This window comes from Antechinus flavipes, chromosome 3 (assembly GCF_016432865.1).
Source record: "Antechinus flavipes isolate AdamAnt ecotype Samford, QLD, Australia chromosome 3, AdamAnt_v2, whole genome shotgun sequence".
NCBI classification, from domain to species: domain Eukaryota; kingdom Metazoa; phylum Chordata; class Mammalia; order Dasyuromorphia; family Dasyuridae; genus Antechinus; species Antechinus flavipes.
The window spans coordinates 422,157,122-422,176,279 of NC_067400.1; the positions used below are offsets into that span (position 1 = coordinate 422,157,122).

At 36.2% G+C, this 19,158-nt stretch overlaps 1 protein-coding gene and 1 long non-coding RNA gene across 3 annotated transcripts in view; one reads left to right on the forward strand and one right to left on the reverse strand.

Moving 5' to 3' along the window:
* Positions 1–17,041, reverse strand: part of PPIG (peptidylprolyl isomerase G) — a 70,504-nt gene extending 53,463 nt beyond the window's left edge. The window contains exon 1 of one of the 2 annotated variants that reach the window (XM_051986205.1): positions 16,943–17,041. The gene's annotated coding sequence lies outside the window, so the exon portion shown is untranslated. Of the gene's footprint in view, positions 1–16,395; positions 16,413–16,942 lie in introns of those variants that run through there. The other variant, XM_051986206.1, reaches the window with a different exon arrangement.
* On the forward strand, positions 1,530–6,923 carry LOC127554570 (uncharacterized). The gene is made up of 2 exons (XR_007952012.1): positions 1,530–5,214; positions 5,322–6,923. It is a non-coding gene; the product is annotated as an uncharacterized LOC127554570 (long non-coding RNA).
* Positions 17,042–19,158: the final 2,117 nt, after the last annotated feature.

Below are 19,158 nucleotides of genomic sequence, written 5' to 3' on the forward strand. Positions count from 1 at the left end.
CCCAGGTCAAGGAGAGAAGTATTACAAGTAGCTGAAAGAAAATAATTTAAATATCACAAAGCAACAATCAGAATAATTTAGCACAAAGGATCAGAGGGTTTGGAATATGAAATTCTGTAAGGCAAAAGAGCAAAGATTAAAACAAAGAATAATTTAACCAGCAAAACAGAATATAATCCTTCATGGGGAAAAAAATGGATATTTAATGAAACAGATCTTTCAAGCATTCCTGATGAAAAGACCAGAGCTAAATATAAAGTTTGACTTTCAAATACAAGAGATTCAATAAGGTTAAACTGTTTATGTTCCTATATGGGAAAATGATACTTTTAACTCCTAAGAAATTTATCATTCTCATGGCAATTAGGAATATACGGAGACAGAGGACATGGTTTTCAGTTGTATATGATGGAATGTTAAAAGGAGGGAAAAAGGGATCCCTTAGGAGAATGGAAAAGGTAGAATGCAGGTAAATTATCTCTTAAAGAGATGTGAAAGTTTTTATAATGGAGGGGAAGATAGGATGGAGTGGGTGGAGGCAGACAAAGCTTGAACTTTATTGTTATTGGCTCAGCTAGGGAATAATATGCAAGCTCAACTGAAATAAGGAAATATTAAACCACAGGGAAGTAGAAGGTGCATGGGATAAGAGAAAGGGTGGAACTGATAGAAGAGAGACCAGATTGGGGAAGATAAGAAGCAAAATACTTTTGAAGTAGGACAGGGTGAAAAGAGAGACAGAGAGAGATAAATAGGGAAAATAAGATAGAACAAAATATAATAATTGTAACTGTGGAAAATTTTTTACAACAAATTTTTCTACTAAAGATCTCAATTTCTCAAAGACATAAAAAATTGAGTCAAATTTCTAAGAATTCAACCATTCTTTGATTAATAACTGGCAAAATTTCAGATAAAAAAATTAAAGGTATCCATATGTGAAAATGTGCTCTAAAAATCATTATTGATTACAGAAATAAAATTCAAGCAACTCTGAGGTATTGTATCTATTGGCTAATTGGCAAAAAGGGAAAATTACACATATTAGAGAGGACATAGAAAAACTGAAGTTATAAACTGATCCAAACATTTTGGAGAGCTACTTGAAATTATGTTTACAGGGCTATAAAATATTGCATACTTTTTGACTCAGCAAGATCATTAAGTCTGTATCCCAAAGAAATTTTTTTTAAAGGGAAAAGGACCTATTTTTACAAAAATATTTATAGCCATAATATTGGAAGCAGAGCCAAGATGGCAGCAAAAGGTAGGAACTTGTCCAATCTCTCCCCCAAACTGCTCCAAATTCTTTCTAAAGAAATTTTAGAGAATCAAACACCCAATAAGACAAGAACATTTTCCAACTGAAGACAACTTAGAAGCTCAGCAGAAATGATCTGTGATAACCAGGGTGGGAACATGTAGCCCTGGACCTAGTCCCCGCTAAACTGGGGCTGACTTCTGAATCAGTGGCAGTAGTGGTGGCTTCCAGACCTCTCAGTCCAGAGACACCATAGAGGATCTAGAAAGTCAGCAGAAAAAGCCTATTGCACCAGACCAGGACCCCAACCCACAAATGCAGCATAAACCTTGCCTGGCACCAACTCCAGTGAGGAAGGAACTTTGAATAGCAAGCAGAGATAGAGGATTCTGGACCTCTCAGCCCAGGAACACCAGAGGATTCAGAAGGTCAGTGGAGAGGGACTATGGCAATGGAGTGTAAGTCTGGTGTACAGTCCTAGCGAAGCCTGGTCAGCTGAGCCCCAGCCCAGCCAGCATACTAGATCATCTATCTACTGTAGGACAAGGACAATCTAACAGCTCTAGGACCAAAAAAAGTGCTTGTGATCAAACCCCTAGATGGATTTCTGAAAACAGTCGCACAAACCCCCAGAAGCTTGGGACAATGCCCCCTCTACTCTGGAAACAGAGTCCCACTTTAACAGAGAGTTAAAAGCTGAGTAATAGGCTAGGAAAATAAGCATTAAACAAAGTTTCTGATCATTGAAAGTTATGGTGACAAAGAAGATCAATACTACACTCTCAGAAGATGGTAACAAAGTCAAAGCCCCTACATCCAAAGTCTCCAAGAAAAATAAGAATTGGGCTCAGGCCATGGAAGAGCTCAAAAGAGACTTTGGAAATCGAGTAAGATAGAGGAAAAATCAGGGAAAGGACTGAGAGGCCTGCAAAAGAAAATACAAAAAGCTAATGAGCAGAAAAATGTCTTAAAAAGCAAATTGGTCAACTGGGAAAGAAGGTACAAAAACTGAGGAAAATAATTCCTTTAAAAAAAAAATAGAATTGAGCTGACGGAAACGAATGACTTCAAGAGAAATCAAGATACAATAAAGCAAACTAAAAAGATGAAAAAAATAGAAAAAAGTGAAATATCTCACTGGAAAAATAACTGACATGGAAAATAGATCCAGTGAAGATAATTTAAAAATTATTGGTTTATAGCAAAAGTCATGATCAAAGAAAAAGAGCCTGGACCTGACCTTTCAAGAAATTATCAAAGAAAATTGTCCTGATATTTCAGAACCAAGAGGATAAAATGAAAATTTAAAGAATCCAGTGATCATCTCCTGAGATTCCCCCCCCCCCCAAAAAAAAAAAAAAAAAAAAAAAAACACCTCTCAGGAATACTATAGCTAAATTCTGGAACTCCCAGGTCAAGGAGAAAATATTGCAAGCATCCAGAAGGAAACAATTCAAGTACAGTGGTGCCATGGTCAGGATAACACAAGATTTAAAGGATTGGAGAGTTTGGAATATAATATTCCAGAGACCAATGGAGCAGACTACCACCAAGAATGACCTAATCAGCAAAATCAAGTATAATCCTTCAGAGGAAAAGGTGGTCATTAAATGAAACAGAGGATTTTCAAGCATGGAAAATTTTATTTTCAAATACATGACTCTGGAAAAAGCATAAGGAGATAATTAGGAAAGTGATAACATAACTCATTAGAACTTTCTCATTATTACAACAGTTAGAAGGAATACACACACAAACACACACAGAAAATGTGAGCTGGATATGAAGGGATAATATCAAATTATGATGCAATTAAGAGAGGAATGTATTGGGAGAAAGGAAAGGAAGAAGTGGAATGATACAATTATCTTCCATAAATAGAGAAGGAAAAAGCTTTTACAGTAGAGGGGAAGAGGAGAACAGGATGAGTCAGTGAACCTTACTTTCATCATAATTGGCTCGAAAAGGAAATAACATGCATACTTAACAGGAGTAAAGAAATCTATTTTACCTTACAGGAAAATAAGAGGAGAAGGGAGAGAGAGTGACAAAAGAGAGTATATTTGGGGAGAGAATGGTCAGTAGCAAAACATTTTGAGGAGGAACGGGGGAAAAGGAGAGAAAATAAATGGGGGGAAATACAGTTATCAATAGTAATTGTAAAAAAAATTTTTTGAAGCAAATTTCTCTGATGGAATGTTACTGTTCTCTGGGAAATGATGAGCAGGATGCTCTCAGAGGGGGGGAAAAACCTTGAAAAATCCTCCATGAACAAAGTAAAATATACTGTATACAAAGTAATAGCAACATTCTGGGATTACCAGCTGTAAAGGACTTTGTTTTTCTCAGTAGTACAATCATCTACAACTATTCTGAAGGACTTATGACGAAAAATCTTGTCCATACTCAGAGAAGGAATTGATTGTGTTTGAATACAGATCGAAGCGTTTCATATAAATTTGCATGTGATTTCTTAATTGTGAGTGGGGATAAGGGAGAGATTCTACAACTCAAAAAATTTAAAAACAAATGTAAAAAATTGGTTTTCAATGTAACTGGGGGGAAAATATTAAATAAACAAATTTTTAGAAAAAGGAAACTATAGCAGCCTTTTTTTTTTTTTTTTTTTTTTTTTTGTGGCAGCAAAGAATTGAAAATTGAAGGAATGTCAACCCACTGGAAATGGTTGAACAACTTGTGGTATATGATTGTGATGGAATACTAAATATAATGCTACAAGAAATGATGAACAGGATTATTTTCAGAAAAACCTGGAAAGACTTACAAGAAATGATACTAAGTGAAGTGAGCAGAACCAGAACATCTACACAGACTAACAAATATAGTACAATAAAGAACTGCAAATGATTTGACTATTCTCAGCAATACAATGATTCAAGACAATTCTTCAGGACATGAAAAATGCTGTCCATCTTCAGAGAAATAACTGCTAAGAGTCTGGATACAGATTGAAGCAAACTTTATTTTCCTTGTTATTGTTTGGTTGGGGGAGGGAGGAAGTTTCCTGTCTTTTCTTATGTAACATAATAAATATGAAAGTATTTTGTATGACTGCATATATATAATCTATGTCAAACTGCATGACTTCTCAATAAGAGAGGGAAAAAAAGAGAGGAAAGGAAGAAAAGAATTTGGAATTCAAAAAAATTTTAAATGAATGCTAAAAACTTGTGTGTGTGTGTGTGTGTGTGTGTGTGTGTTTTAATACGATTTGGGATGGGGCTAGAAAATTATTTTAGGGCTTTAAGTTGCCCACATTTTTAAATTCCAAAGAATTTGTATTTAACCTCAGAGATGTTTGTGCGTTACTAGGATTTACTAAGTAGAGGGATGAAATAGTCACATCAGCATTTTTGAAAAAACACTTTACTAGTTGTGTGGAACATGTATTGGAATGAAGAGAGACTTAAGAGAAGATTAATTAGAAAAACATCGCAGTAGTTCAGGTAAAAGACAATGGAATCTGAACAAAGATAGTAGTGATATGATTGAAGAAGACACATAATGCAACAAAGTTCTTTACAAGATCTAGCAACTGAATATCTGTACATGTGGGGTGAGAAAGAATAAAGAACTGAAGATGATACTGTAAAGGGAAGTAAAAGGCTGGAAAAGGTCAGATAATGAAAGGCTCTAAAAGACATGATTTTATTTGAGCTTGAAGTAATAGGGAACCACTGGAGTTTATTTAAAGGGAGAGAAGAGACACAGGCAGAGCAACTGACATGGTCAAAACTTTGATTTAGGAAAATCACCACAACAGGTGAATGGAGGACTGATTGGGGTGAGGAGAAAACTTAAAACAGAAAGACCTATCAAGCAAGAGCTATTGTAATATTCCAGGTGGCAGGTGATCAGGTTCTAAACCAAGATAATGGCAGAAGGTATATATAACAGAAATTTAAAAAGTAGAAACAAGACAACCAATGTAGGTGATCAACTGTATTCCAGGTGGCAGGTGATCAGGTTCTAAACCAAGATAATGGCAGAAGGTATATATAACAGAAATTAAAAAGTAGAAACAAGACAACCAATGTAGGTGATCAACTGTAGTTGATATTATGGAGCCTGTAAGGTATTTATACATAATATGGTTCTGAAATATTCAGGCCTTCTACGAGGAATTATGGTACTGAGTGATACACTGAGCTTCTAAGAATTTGAATGTCAATTCTATGAACTTTGCTACAATTTTTGTAACATTTGTTTCAACAGCTTAGAGCAAAAACTGCTCAAAACAACTGCCTGGTACTATTCTACACTAAGCATAGTAAAGTATCCACCATATAGTGGATCAAAATCAAGTTACACATTAAGTGCTAAACAAATGCAACAAATTACAAGAGAAGCATGACCAAATTAGAACTACGTCCTCCAAAAAGAACACTGAGAAAAATGTCATGATGGGTATGGAGGGTAAATAGTTATGTTCACCAGATCTAGGATAGAAAAACAGACATTGTCTATTTTTAATATATAGTACCTGGGAAAAGTCATAACTTTGTTCAAATTCTTAATTTTTAAGAGCTGTAGGATTTTCAACTATCCATTTTCTTTCACAATCAACTATTCACATTCTTTTATCTAAGGTGTAAATATATAGACATACATAGCATCTGAATTTACTACCAAATATTTCAGTTGATGTCTGATTTCGCCTTAATTTTAAGCATGATTAACACCATTAAAACAAGTAATTAATATAGCATAATTTCTCTTAAAGTTCTTTGAACTTATGAATTAATATTTTAGAAATATACAGGCATCAATCATCTAATGACTAATCAAAATTCAGCACCTACTAGAGGGGATACAAATAAAGTGAGTAAAATTACTCCTTATAAGGAATCTACTGGAGGGAAACAACTAGGACATTAGTACTTACAGAATAAATATGAAGTTCCAGAGGAGGGAATTAACAGTTGAAAAGAACAGGAAAGCCTTCATACAAAAAATAGTGCTTGAGCTGTATCCTAAGAGAAGATTGCATATAGGGACAATTCCAGTCTGGAATTGTCTCCAGATGGCTCCAGAGGAGAAAGTGAGGCCAAACTTTGCAAAGTCCTCCCTCACTTAAATCCAATTTACTTGCATGTTGTCACAGTATCACCTCCTGATGTCAAGGCCCTCTTCCAGAAGGACAAACAACATAAGAGATATATTCTAGAGTTATTTCTAATGGACCTGGAATTTACATTGGAGGAAGGGTTGTATAGGATTTCAAAAGCTAAAGAAAAGATTTGCTTATAATTCCTGAAGTAATAAGAGGCTAGAGAAATTGATATGCAAGTGATGAGGTCTTATTTTTCACTTCAGGAAAATCACTTTAGCAATATGATAGAGGATGAGATAGAGTGGAGAAAAGCTAAGGCAAGGAATACAATTAGTAGGTTGTTGGAATAATATAGGTGAGGGATGATGAAGATTTGAATTAAGGTAATAGTTGTATAAATAGAGAAGATAGGAAAAAGGTGAGTTGGAAAGGTGTTGTGAAGATACAAATAGCAAGATCTGGCATTTGAAAAGTTGGGTGGGGGGGTTCAGTGAAGGAAAGTAAAAGAATCAGTGAATCAGGTTTCAGCAGTTTTTTTAGATAGAAATGTGTGGGAGAAGTTTTTTTTTTTTTTTTTTTTTTTTTTTCCAGAAAAAAGGAAAATGTTAATTTTTGAAAGAGAATTCCAAGAAACACGGTAGAAGGGATCATCTGGGTTGGAGGGAGATATGGATGGCATGTAGGGTAGTGTTGAGATATTTTTCTCCTAAATGGCCAGTGATTGGTTCTACTTCATTCAACCTCTTGAGATGGGTTAAAAATGACAATTCCTAGAGTACCTTTGGGAAAAAAGATATAATACATTGAAGCTGAAAACTGATGCAGCCATTCTAGAAAGCAATGTGGAACTAGGCTCAAAATGTCACTGCATTCCTTTTGCTGCAGAGAAGCTACTATTTGGATTAAAGTATTTAAATAAAGAAACAAGAAAAAATGACCCATATCAAAATAACAAAAACAACAACAGAAAAAAACCACCATTTATTGCAAGTTCTTTTTGTAGAAGTGGAAACTGAGGAACACTGGCCATCATTTGAGAAATGGCTTAACAAATTATGTAACATGAATGTAATACTTTAGTCTAAGAAATGATAAAATATAGGAAAATTTATATGAATTGACAGAATGATGTTAACAGAATCTGAAAAACAACTTATACATTAACAACAATTTGTAAAGACAGATAATTTTTAACCATTAAGAATAACCATTATTCTACAGTAGCAAGGATGCTACCAATATCTGGTGAGAGAGGTAATGCATCCAAGATGCAGAGTGAGACAAATTTTTGACCATGCTCAATATGGTAAATTTGTTTTGTACGACTATGCAATTTTGTTAATTCTTCTCTCCCCCCCTCCAAGTTAGAAGATAGGGAGGAAGGAGAGAAGACCTACTGCATGCTGACTCCTTACTCCCCCCCCCAAAATAAAAGCCACAGATAAGTAGAAGTTTTCAAAACTAAATGCTCTCGTTATTATATGCCTTTTTTTAAAAAAAGCAAGCTCTTTATGGAAGTGATTCTCAGCTTCACTTATTATCTTCTTTCTGTTCTACAATGTATAGGGAAATGCTAATTTTCATATTTGCTAAGTTGTGCAAGAAAAATCATAGACTCAAAAGGAAAAAACCAAGAGCAAGGAAAAACACAAACAAAAGTGAAAATACTGTATTCGGTCCAAAAATTTTTTAAAAAAATACTTTGATAAATAATCTTAATGTAATTAGGTTGGGTTTTTTTTTTTTTTTTTTTGGATAAGTTTATGTATTTCTTTTTTGAATTTAAAATCTTGAGATGACCAGAGTAGTCCATGATACTTAAAAAAACAAAACAAGACATATTTAACATTTATTGGTCAACCTGCCATGTCGGGGAGGGGAAAAACTGGGACAAAAGTTTTGGCAATTATCAATGCTGTAAAACTACCCATGCAAATAAACTTGTAAATAAAAAGCTACAATTTAAAAAAAAAAAAAAAAGCTTAAGAAACCCCAGATTAAATGATCTTTAAGGTCCCTTTAGTTCTAATCTATAACTTAATATTTAATTTTCTCCCCACATATATGTAAAAACAATTTTAACATTCTCTCTTCAAATTGGGAGTCCTAAGTTCTCTCCCTTCTTCCCTCTCCACAATGAGAAGGCAAGCAATCTGACATAATTTATACATGTATACATTTATAATTTTGACTTGCCAAACCTATGAAATTACAGATATAGATAAAAACAAAAGAACATAGATGAATTCATTATTTGGGTCACCAGTAAAATTGAAAATGGACTGATTTGTTTTTGTTTGTTCCCACAAAAGTACAAAGCTAAACAAATTACAATATATAAATAGCCAATGAAATATGAGCTTTGTACAAATTAATTTTAAGACATATTAGGTTTACTCATCCATGAGGCAATGTGTAATACAATAGAGATCTGCAAGGCTGGATTTGGATTCAGAAGAGCTGGATTCAAACCACTGTCTATTTTGACTCTAAGCAAGTCTTTTTTTTTTTTTAGGCCTCATTTTCCATAGCTGTAAAAGGAGAGTTGGACTAAAGGACTACTTAAGTCCCTTTCAACTTTAAATTTATGATATTATACCATCAAAGAATGAAGAACAAATCCCAGTACCAATATTACAGGTAATGAGAAAATAATAGGGGACTTAGGAGCAAAACCTAAAAAAACAATAAAATATTACTTGGTAATTTTAAAAAATCATTTAAACTACTGTGTGCAAAGACAACAATTATCAGGAAATTTTATTTGGGTACTATAGTTTAACTACCCACATGGGGAAAATGAAGAATGCCCATTGCCCAGAGGACACATCCAAATCCAGTTGGTTGGACAATAACGAAAAAATGTTCACTTTTAATATTAAATAGCTTCAATAGTTAATGCAAATGGACAAGCAGGGTCTAGAACTGAACAAGAGACAAAGATGGATTTTTTTTTTTTGGGGGGGGAGAGACTGTAAAGTTCTTTTAAAGATCTTAAACTTTCCAGGAGATAAAAATCTGTATTTTCAAAATCAATGTTCTTCATTATGGAATATTATTGTTCTGTAAGGAATAACCAGCAGGATGAATACAGAGAGGACTGGCGAGACTTACATGAACTGATGCTAAGTGAAATGAGCAGAACCAGGAGATCATTATATACCTCAACAATGATACTGTTTGAGGATGCATTCTGATGGAAGTGGATCTCTTCGATAAAGAGAGCTAATTCAGTTTCGATTGATCAAAGATGGGCAGAAGCAACTATACCCAAAGAAAGAACACTGGGAGATGAATATAAACTGCTTGCATTTTTGTTTTTCTTCCCGGAGTATTTATACCTTCTGAATTCAATTCTCCTTGTGCAACAAGAAAACTGTTCGGTTCTGCACACATATATTGTATCCAGGATATACTGTAACCTATTCAACATGTAAAGGATTGCTTGCCATCTGGGGGAGGGGAAAAATCGGAATAGAAGTGAATGCAAGGGATAATGTTGTAAAAAATTACCCTGGCATGAGTTCTATCAATAAAAAGTTATTAAAAAAAAAAAAGATATGCCGCTATTGATCAGAGAAATGGAAATTTTAAGACAACTCTGAGGTACCACTACACTACACATCTCTCAGATTGGCTAAGATGACAGGAAAAGATGATGATAAATGTTGGAAGGAATGTGGGGAAAACTGGGACACAGATACATTGTTGGTGGAACTGTGAACAAATCCAACCATTCTGGAAAGCAATTTGGAAACTGTGCATACCTTTTAACCCGGCAGTGTTTCTACTATCCCAAAGAGATCATAAAGGAAGGAAAGGGTCTCATATGTACGAAAATATTTGTGGCAGCCCTTTTTGAAGCATCAAGAAACTAGAAACTGGGTGGAGCTCATCAGTTGGGGAATAGCTAAATAAGTTATGGTATAAGATTATTATGGAATATTATTATTCCATAAGACACGATCAGCAGGATGATTTTAGAAAGGCCTGGAGAGACTTACATGAACTGATGCTAAGTAAAGTTAGTAGAACCAAGAGAACATTGTACACAGCAACAAGAAGATTATGTGATGATCAATTCTGACAGATGTAGCTCTTTTCAACAATGAAGTGTTTCAGGACAATTCCAACAGACTTGTGATAGAGAGAGCCGTCTGCATCCAGAGGACAATGGGGACTGAATGTGGAACACAACATATTTTGTCCTTTTTTGTTGTTTTATTGCCTTTTGTTTTCTGTCTTGTTTTCCCCTCTTTTTTCATCTCATTTTTCTTGAGCAGAATGATAAATGTGGATGTATGTATAGAAGAATCGAACTTGTTTAACATATACTGGATTACTTCCTGTTAGGGGTGAGGGGAGTGAGTGGAGAGGGAAGGAGGGAGAAAAATTTGGAACACAAGATTTTTCAAGAGTGAATGTTGATATCTAACATATATAAAACTGCTTGCCATCTAGGGGAGGGGGTGTAGGGAGGGAGGGGAAAAATCGGAACAGAAATGAGTGCAAGGGATAATGTTGTAAAAAAAATTATCCTGACATGGATTCTGTCAATATAAAGTAATTATTAAATAAAAAATTTAAAAAAAAAAAAAAAACATTAAAAAAAAGAGTGAATGTTGAAAATATATATTGCATATATTTAGAAAATAAGAAGCTATTTTGTTTTTTTAAAGAAAAGATGTGCTGGTCATGTGGATGAAGCAATAGACAACCAAAGACAGCTCAACTAATATACTCTGGATCAGAGTCATTCTAGCTGAAAAATGAGTGTGCAAACAAGAGTGAAATATTTAACAAAAATTTTAAAAATAGAATACAAAATAGATAACAATTTGTAATTTCCTAAAGTCAATATGCAAACTGAAGGGATCAATTTCTCTGAATTTGACTACACAGAAAGCTAGGTGGCCAAATAAATAAGAGTGCAGGTCTGGAGTCAGGAAGACTTGTACCTGGCCCATTTTCATACACTTCCTAGCTGTGTGACTAGAAAGTTATTTAACCCTATTTCCCTCAGTTTCCTTATCTGTGAAATGAGTTAGAGAAGGAAATGGCAAACCACTCCAGTGTCTTTGTCAAGAAAACCCCAAATGGAATCATGATAAATAAAGTCTGACATGATTGAATAACCACCACCACTACTACTATAGATGCTATGAAAAATATATTGGGTGGATCCTCCATGACATAATAAATAATGGGAGGACATTAACAATAATTCTATAGGATGGTAAATATACATTCCTGAAAGGTCTGTTCATATCACTGAGATCATAGACACATGAGTATTTTAATAATTATGTTGAAATATAATAAAAATTCATTTCTTTAAAAAGTATCAGCCATGTGAAAGTGCACATGCACACATATTTCAGAACAAGGAATTAGTGCTGAGTAAATTACAGATATGATCATGGTAACCAACTGGAATAAGGAACCTGAGAAGGCTTTACACTTAAGTGTTAAATTCTGCCACCTCTTCCTTCCAACCTCTCAAGATAACCTGAGAGGTACAATGGAGTACATGGTTTATATAACAAAGTACAGGGATAGCGGTAGGGACAGAAATCGATGGTTTTACTGGTAAGGTCAATTCCCAAGTGAGGATATTACCTCAACCAATTCAGGATGGCACCTTTTCTGAAACATTTAGACAAAGTCATATCATATACATAGGTATGTTTTAGAGGCAGGCCTTGAACTCAAGTATTTATGGCTCTTCAGGATACTTCTGACTAGAAATAAAACAAATTTTATAGAATTACACATGACAAAGTTTCAGAGAATTTTAGAGTGAAAAGTAACTCTAGCAACCATCATCTTCAACCTGTACCCTAAATTCTCACTTACAACATACCTATAAAAGTAGCTTCAATTTCTATGTAAAAAGACTTCCAATGAAAGGAAAACCATCATCTCTGACTACTGTATAACTAATACATGAATCCACTCATATTAAATCTTAATAGATGCTTGAATTTTACCAAAGATGGTCAATTCAATACTTCAAATAATACTTCATTTCATTTTTATACAATCTCAAATCTTTTAGGAAGCTGCTCCTTACATTGCTGAAACTTGCCTCTCCCCCATCAATTCCATACAATAGTTGAAGTTCTGTCTTCTCCAGTCACAGAGGTTTTAAACTATATGTTTCAAAATTTTCATTTACAATCTTCCCTTGCCCATTTCAACAAATTCAATAAACATATATTAAAATACCTCTTTGTGCAATGAATCTAGGCACTGGTCATATATTCCAAGTAATTGCTTTACAGGAATTTATTTCTGTTAAAAGACTGGGGATTCAATTAAGGTATACAATTAAGTGCAAATCAAAGAAAAGAAAGAACATTTATTAACATCTGAGGGTTGGATAAGCCCTAGAAAGTCTTAAAGTAGAAGATAGCCCCACAGTTGAGCTTTGAAGGAAAACAAGGATTCTTAGAGGTGGAGAAGAGGAGATAAAGGAGGATTACAAGTAGCTCTAAGAACTATGAATAGCTTGTGTGAAAATGCAGGAAGAGGATATAGAATACTGAGCTAAATGAATAGATGTCTATCCAATTTGGCAATATACAGTTTATAAAGGAAATATGATGAAATGAAGCTGGAATAGTGAGAGTTAGATTGTAAAGATACTTGAAGACCAGGCTAAGGACTTTTATCTTATAGGCAAAAGAAAATTACACATGTTTGAACAGAGAAGTGACATGGTCAGATGATTTTTTAAAAATTATTTTGGCTGTTATGTGGAGGACGGATTGGAGAAGGGAGAAATTGGAATTAGAGAGAACAATTGTGACATTATTACAGTAGTCCAGATAGAAATTAATAAAGACCTAAATCAGAAGTAGAACAGCTAAGTAATTGACTGGAGGTAATGATTGAGACAGAGGGAAAAAAATCAAGGATCAAAGAGCCTACAAACTTCAATGATTATAGGATAGCTTCAACAGAAAAAGGAAAGTTTAGAGGAAAAGATGAGTTCTGCTTTAGAGATTTAATATCTGATATTTTCAAGGGACATCTACATCCAGCAGGTAGATAATGTGTTTTTTGAATTTAGAAAAAAGTTTTAAATCTGGATATATGGATTTGGATGTTAATGAATTGAAAAGATACTTTAAACCATAAGAGTGGATCTGATAGCCAAAAGATCATACTGAGAGGAGAGGCCACTGGAGGACACCTATCCTAACATGGCAATGGATAGACGATGACCCAACAATGAAAAAGGAAGAGTCCTCAGCAACTAGGATGCTAGTGTCACAGAAACTGGTGATGGAATAATCATTCAGGAGCATGGCCTGGTAAACTATCAAAAACTGCAGTCAAAGAGAATAAGGACTATAAGAAAAAGACTATGAGAATAAATAGTTCATAGATCATTTATAATTCTGAAGAAAGAATTTTCCATAGGAGCAGAAGAAAGGAAAAGAAGAGTCCAGGGATAGGAATCCAGATTGCAAGGGATTAATATGAAGTGAAAAGGGCACCATAGTAGTGGTAGTAAAGAAGTGAAGACCGGGAGAATATTCAAAGAATCCAGTATAGAAAAGGAGAGTAAACTATTCAAAAAATCCAGCAAAAGAAAAGGACAATTGAACAAGTATATTTCATCCTATTCTTTTAGATATTCCTCACAGACATGGTTTATAATCACTTCATTTTGATTTACATAACAGCTTCTCACTTAAAAATCTTGTACCCCAAAATGAATACAATTACCCAAGAGTTACCAATTTAGAAGACAGTGAGATTATGCTTACTATATGCTGTTCTGTATAGTATATACTGATTAATACTGCCTAAATATCAGTCATTTTGGCAGCCTCATTAGTTGTAAATTCACATTTGGCTTATAATTACAACTAAAAATATTTTCACATAAAATGTTGTGGCCCAGTCCCAAACTTATACATTTAATTTCTAAAATTGTAAATACTGTGCACTATATTGATCCCTATTAAATTTGAATTTTAGATCACTCCCTGCTTAATATCATCTATAGTTTAACCTGTTACTGACAAAATATTGAAAAAGGGCTTATGGGTAAAGATGGCAAGCATGTACATTATTTCATCAACCATCTTTGATGGGGCAGCTAGGTGGCTCAGTGGATAGAAGAGATCAGCCCTGAAGTCAGGAGGACCAGAGTTCAAATCTGGTCTCAGACACTTAACACTTCCTGACTATGTGACCCTGGGCAAGTCACCCCAATTGCTTCAGCAAAAAACAAAGTCTTTGAGGTAGTCACTCAATCATCAAAGTGCACCCAACAAACTGTATTATCATCCAATTGATTTTCTATCCTATCCACAAAGATATCATAGGAAATATTATCAGATTTTACTGAAATCCATATACTAAGTTTAAAACATTCCTTTGATCAGTAAAGTTAAAGCCAGAACAGGAAATGAAAAACACACAAATGTTTGCTGACATAGTTTCTTAGCCCAAAACAGATTCTAAAAAGGAAATAAGGAGAGAAGTTATTGCTACATGCCTGTATACTAACAGCAGTGAGAAGTGCCAAAGGATGAAAATTATAAAAACTAGCCAATCAACAAGTATTTATTAAGTGCCTACTAGTTGCTGGATCTGCTAAAAAGCACTGTTGAGGGTCCTAGAAAAGCATATATACATTCTGGGATGGAGACATAATATTATGTAAATAAACATTTTAACTATACAATCTTTGTTTTGCTACCAATAAACAATATTAGAATGTCTCCCTTATACCCATTAACATAATCCTGCTGAAATATTAATACATAATTTAAACTTTCCTTAAACTTATAGAAATGCACATACATGTTTATGTTATGTGTATTTTCAAAATACATCTATATATACATATAGATGTATACACATGGACATACACATATAGTGAGAGAAGGCACTAAACAAGGGAGATGGATTAATTTTGCAAAACTGCAAAGTTCTTTTAAATGACTTGTGCGGATTTGATAAAAGCCTCTTGCTGAAGAGCCAAGACTTGAGCTGAGTTTGAAAGAAAGCCAAATAAGCAAAAAGAGGCTAAGAATTTTATACAGTAGTCTAGGGTCATTCCCAGTCTGAACGACCAAGCCAACATAACTCATCATACCCTTAAGGTCTCATTCATTCTATCTTAGCTCCGTGTAACTGATAATCATAATGATGACTCATTAAAAAAAAATAAATTCTAATCAGTATGTTCTCCAAGAGGACAGGAAATATAATACATTTCATAAAGACTGTCACCCCAAACATTTTTTAAAATAAAGTTCTACTTTAAAATAAAGTAATAAGTTGGAAAAATTTAACTATTTAGAGTAATTTATGTCTCAAAAGTTCTGAGCTCTGGACAAAATTTATTGTACTCTTCATCTGAAAAAAATTTAAATAACTAATTGAGTAAACATGTAATACTGTGCCAAATCACCAGCGCAGTAAATTGGTCCCTTTCTTTTGCTATGCAGTTTTAGCTTTCCCCCCCTTTTTTTAATCGAGATATTAAGTAGTGATGGTGGTGGTAAACAAGGTATCACCTGTGAAATTTCCAAAACAGTTTTTAAGAATCATTTTGGGTTGTTAGCTTTGCAAGGAACTTATCATTTCACTTGAGAAAGTTCTAGAGAGCGATGAAAATTACTGCACAAAATCTGGCTTCCAAAAGAGTCTTTCTAACAGGTTCTAACCAGTATCGCTCCTTCCAATAGAAGCTGACTTAGCTCTTCAGAGGCAAACGAACATGCTCGCCTAAAGCAAGAATGGGATTTCGGAGGCCAACACAGGACCATTGGTGTCCGGACGGATAACCGGGCCTGCAACATGCACGGCTCCGAATTAGTGCGAGAACCTGCCAACTATTTAGATAGCAGCCTTGAAGGAAAAAGAAAGCAACCAACTCCCAACCTGCCGAGGGCTGGGCAGCTTCCTAGTCAGCGGGCACATGTGGCAGCTGCCGCCTCTGAGAGAGGGAGGGAAGAAGGGGATACAAGCCCAGAAAAGGGCAGATCGGGCGGGGAGAGGAGCTTTAATCAGCCCCTAACTAAGGGAAACAAACCTCAGCCCTGCGAGCCAGTGCTCCCTTAGGACGTCGTGGCCCTTGCCCCGCCCGCAGCTAGCGGCCTCCGCCTCTCTTGTGCCGCGCTGGCCGCCGCTCGGAAGCGCTCGGAAACAGCCGGGCTCTCCGGGGCTCACTCGGTCGCCGCCATGTTACAGCCTGTGCGGCAAAATGCGTCAGGGCGGGAGGCGGGCGAGTGGAAGAGCTAGGAGCGTGCGGGGGGTGGGGTGGGGGGGAAGGGCCACCGGGTCTGGCGCTTCAGCTCCAAAAAGCCTCCGCAACCCGCGGCTCCGCCTTCCTCCTTCCCCCTACACTTCACTCCGCTCTCGGAGGCTGGGCACGGAGTGCCCGCACCGTCCCACCGGGGGTCAGTCAGTCCGGGAGAGAGTAGTGAGCCCCGCGAGGGGAGGAGAGAACAAGACGGTTAACTGGGGGCTGGGCCCGTCACTGCTCCGCCCCCGGGGCCTTCGCCTCTCTCTCTCCTACTCTTCCAGGGGCACAGCCACTGCCGCTACTATCGCAGCGCCCGGAGCCTCAGGCGGCCTACCTGCTCCGGTGAGCGGCTCCCGGATCCCTGCGCGCTGCTCCCGGGGCGGAGCTTCAAATCTACCGCCGCCAGAAAAGGCGCCCAAACTTCTTAACCGCCTCCCCTGTAAGCCCCTTCGCAGCGTGGAGGGGAGCCGTCGCGCCGGAAGTGCGTCAGCGGCAAGTTGAGGTAACCTCTGTGCCCTCGCCGTCTTCCCCTGTTCCTGCGCCCCACCCCCCTCAAGCCCAACCGGGGCTTGGAGGGGAAACTTATGCTCTGCTTAGTGAAGCGTCACGGGCTGCTGCGGTGAAAGGATCCCTGAATGCGCTGAGGTGGCTGCTTTAGCTTAGGGAGATTTAATTTCCTCATCTGTTAAATAAAAGGAGTTTGGACTAAATGACATTCCTGATTTATAAAACGTGGTCTGCTTTTAAGCTTATCGACATTGTTTCAAGAAAAACTGCTTTTCTTTGATTCCCCTCTCTATTTTTCAAAATTTTATTTTATTCCGAATTTAAGAAATAAACATTTCCTTAACATAGTAGAAAAGGAAAAAAAAAAGATTATTGTACATGAAATTGCAAATCTATCATGTACAAATAAAGTGATCATTACTTCCCCTCCTTTTTTCTCTTCTATTCTAGATAGCTACCTTTAAGCCCCTAATTCTGTTCCCCTCAAAAACCCACCTTCTACGGGAAGCTTCCATAACTCCTCTTAATTCTAGTTCTGTTCCTTTTAAATTATTTCCTATTTATCCTATAAACCCTAGCTTTGTTTATTCATTTATTCATTTTTGAAAATTCCAGTCATAGAGGTTAGCCAATGAAAATGCTCAGTGTCCAAGAAACTGGGAGGTAGTTCGTGGATGAACCCATGATCCTGTGTCAAATTCCCATTTTGCAAACAGTGTATATTGTAGAATCATTTTGAACTTTCACAAATCAAAGATCAGTTGACATTTTATGAGTAGGGCCTTCAGAATTCTGCCTTGATTACAGGAAAACAAGTGTTTTAAATTAATCGTCAGTAGACATTGTAGATGAACATATGTGGTGATTGGATAAAAATTCTAGTACTCTCCTTTAAACAATCTTTCCCCCTCCCCCCCATATGAGGGAATTAGGCACTCAGAATAGGCTATAACCTCTGTAGCATCCAGCCAATGAGGAATCAAGGGTACAACTTGCTGTTCAGCACAGGGAATAAAAGGCTGACATTTTGCACTTTAAGGACTTGCCTATTGGCTTAGACGCCAGTTCTGGCAAAAAGGTAAAATCCTTTACTAGCTTTGTTGTGCCAAAGTTCCCTTTTGATGTCCTGACTTAGTTTCCCTAATTGTCCTATTTGGTTATTCTATCTCAGGTTATAACCTTTCCCTCTTAATGTTTGATGAGATAAAGGTCTACCTCAGTTGCTCTGCCCCAAAACCCCAGGCCTTAAATGATTGATATAAACGTTTTATATCTTTAGGCTATAGACATTCCTTCTTAATGTTTGACAGCATAAAATATCCATTTTCGATGTCATTAGTATATCAGTAACCTCCCTCCATTGTGTCATCCAGATACCTCCCCCATTATGTCATTGCTCTTGTTATCCTATAAAAAAGCTTGCTGTTTGATACTTAGTGCTGGACTCCTTGAGATGATAGTCTCATCCAGCCCATGGGTCCATTGGTCCCAGTATCTCTCTCCATTTAATAAAATATTGAATTGGTCTCTAATCTCTGTCTTGCTCAGTTTCTCAGGCATTACAGCTTCATTATGGAGTCTGGAGAATTCTTAGTAAGACATTTGAGCTAGCTCTCCCCACACTACAAACCGAAGTGATCAGCTATGAAATACCATTATTGCTATTTAAATAATATAATATGTATTATTAATTAATGTAATAATAAATAATGTAAAGACAGACATGGTTGGTGCTGGAATTTGTTTTGCTTAAGCATGTTTATAGCAGGGTTTTTTGGGTTTGTTTTTTTTTTTTTTGCTTTCTCAATTGTGTTTGGGGAGGAAGGGGATGGAAGTCAGAGAATAAGGGGCTAAAAGTAAAATTTAATTTTTAAAAAAGATTCCTGCAAAAATGCAGGTGATCATTAATAAAAGCCTAAGCTGGAAATAAGGAGGTAGTGGGGTATAACATGTTTCAGAAGAATGTTTATTGATTGGATATGGGAGATGAAAGAAGAGAGGTGGTGGTGGTATTTATAATGATTAAGGTTCAGTTCTGTGACT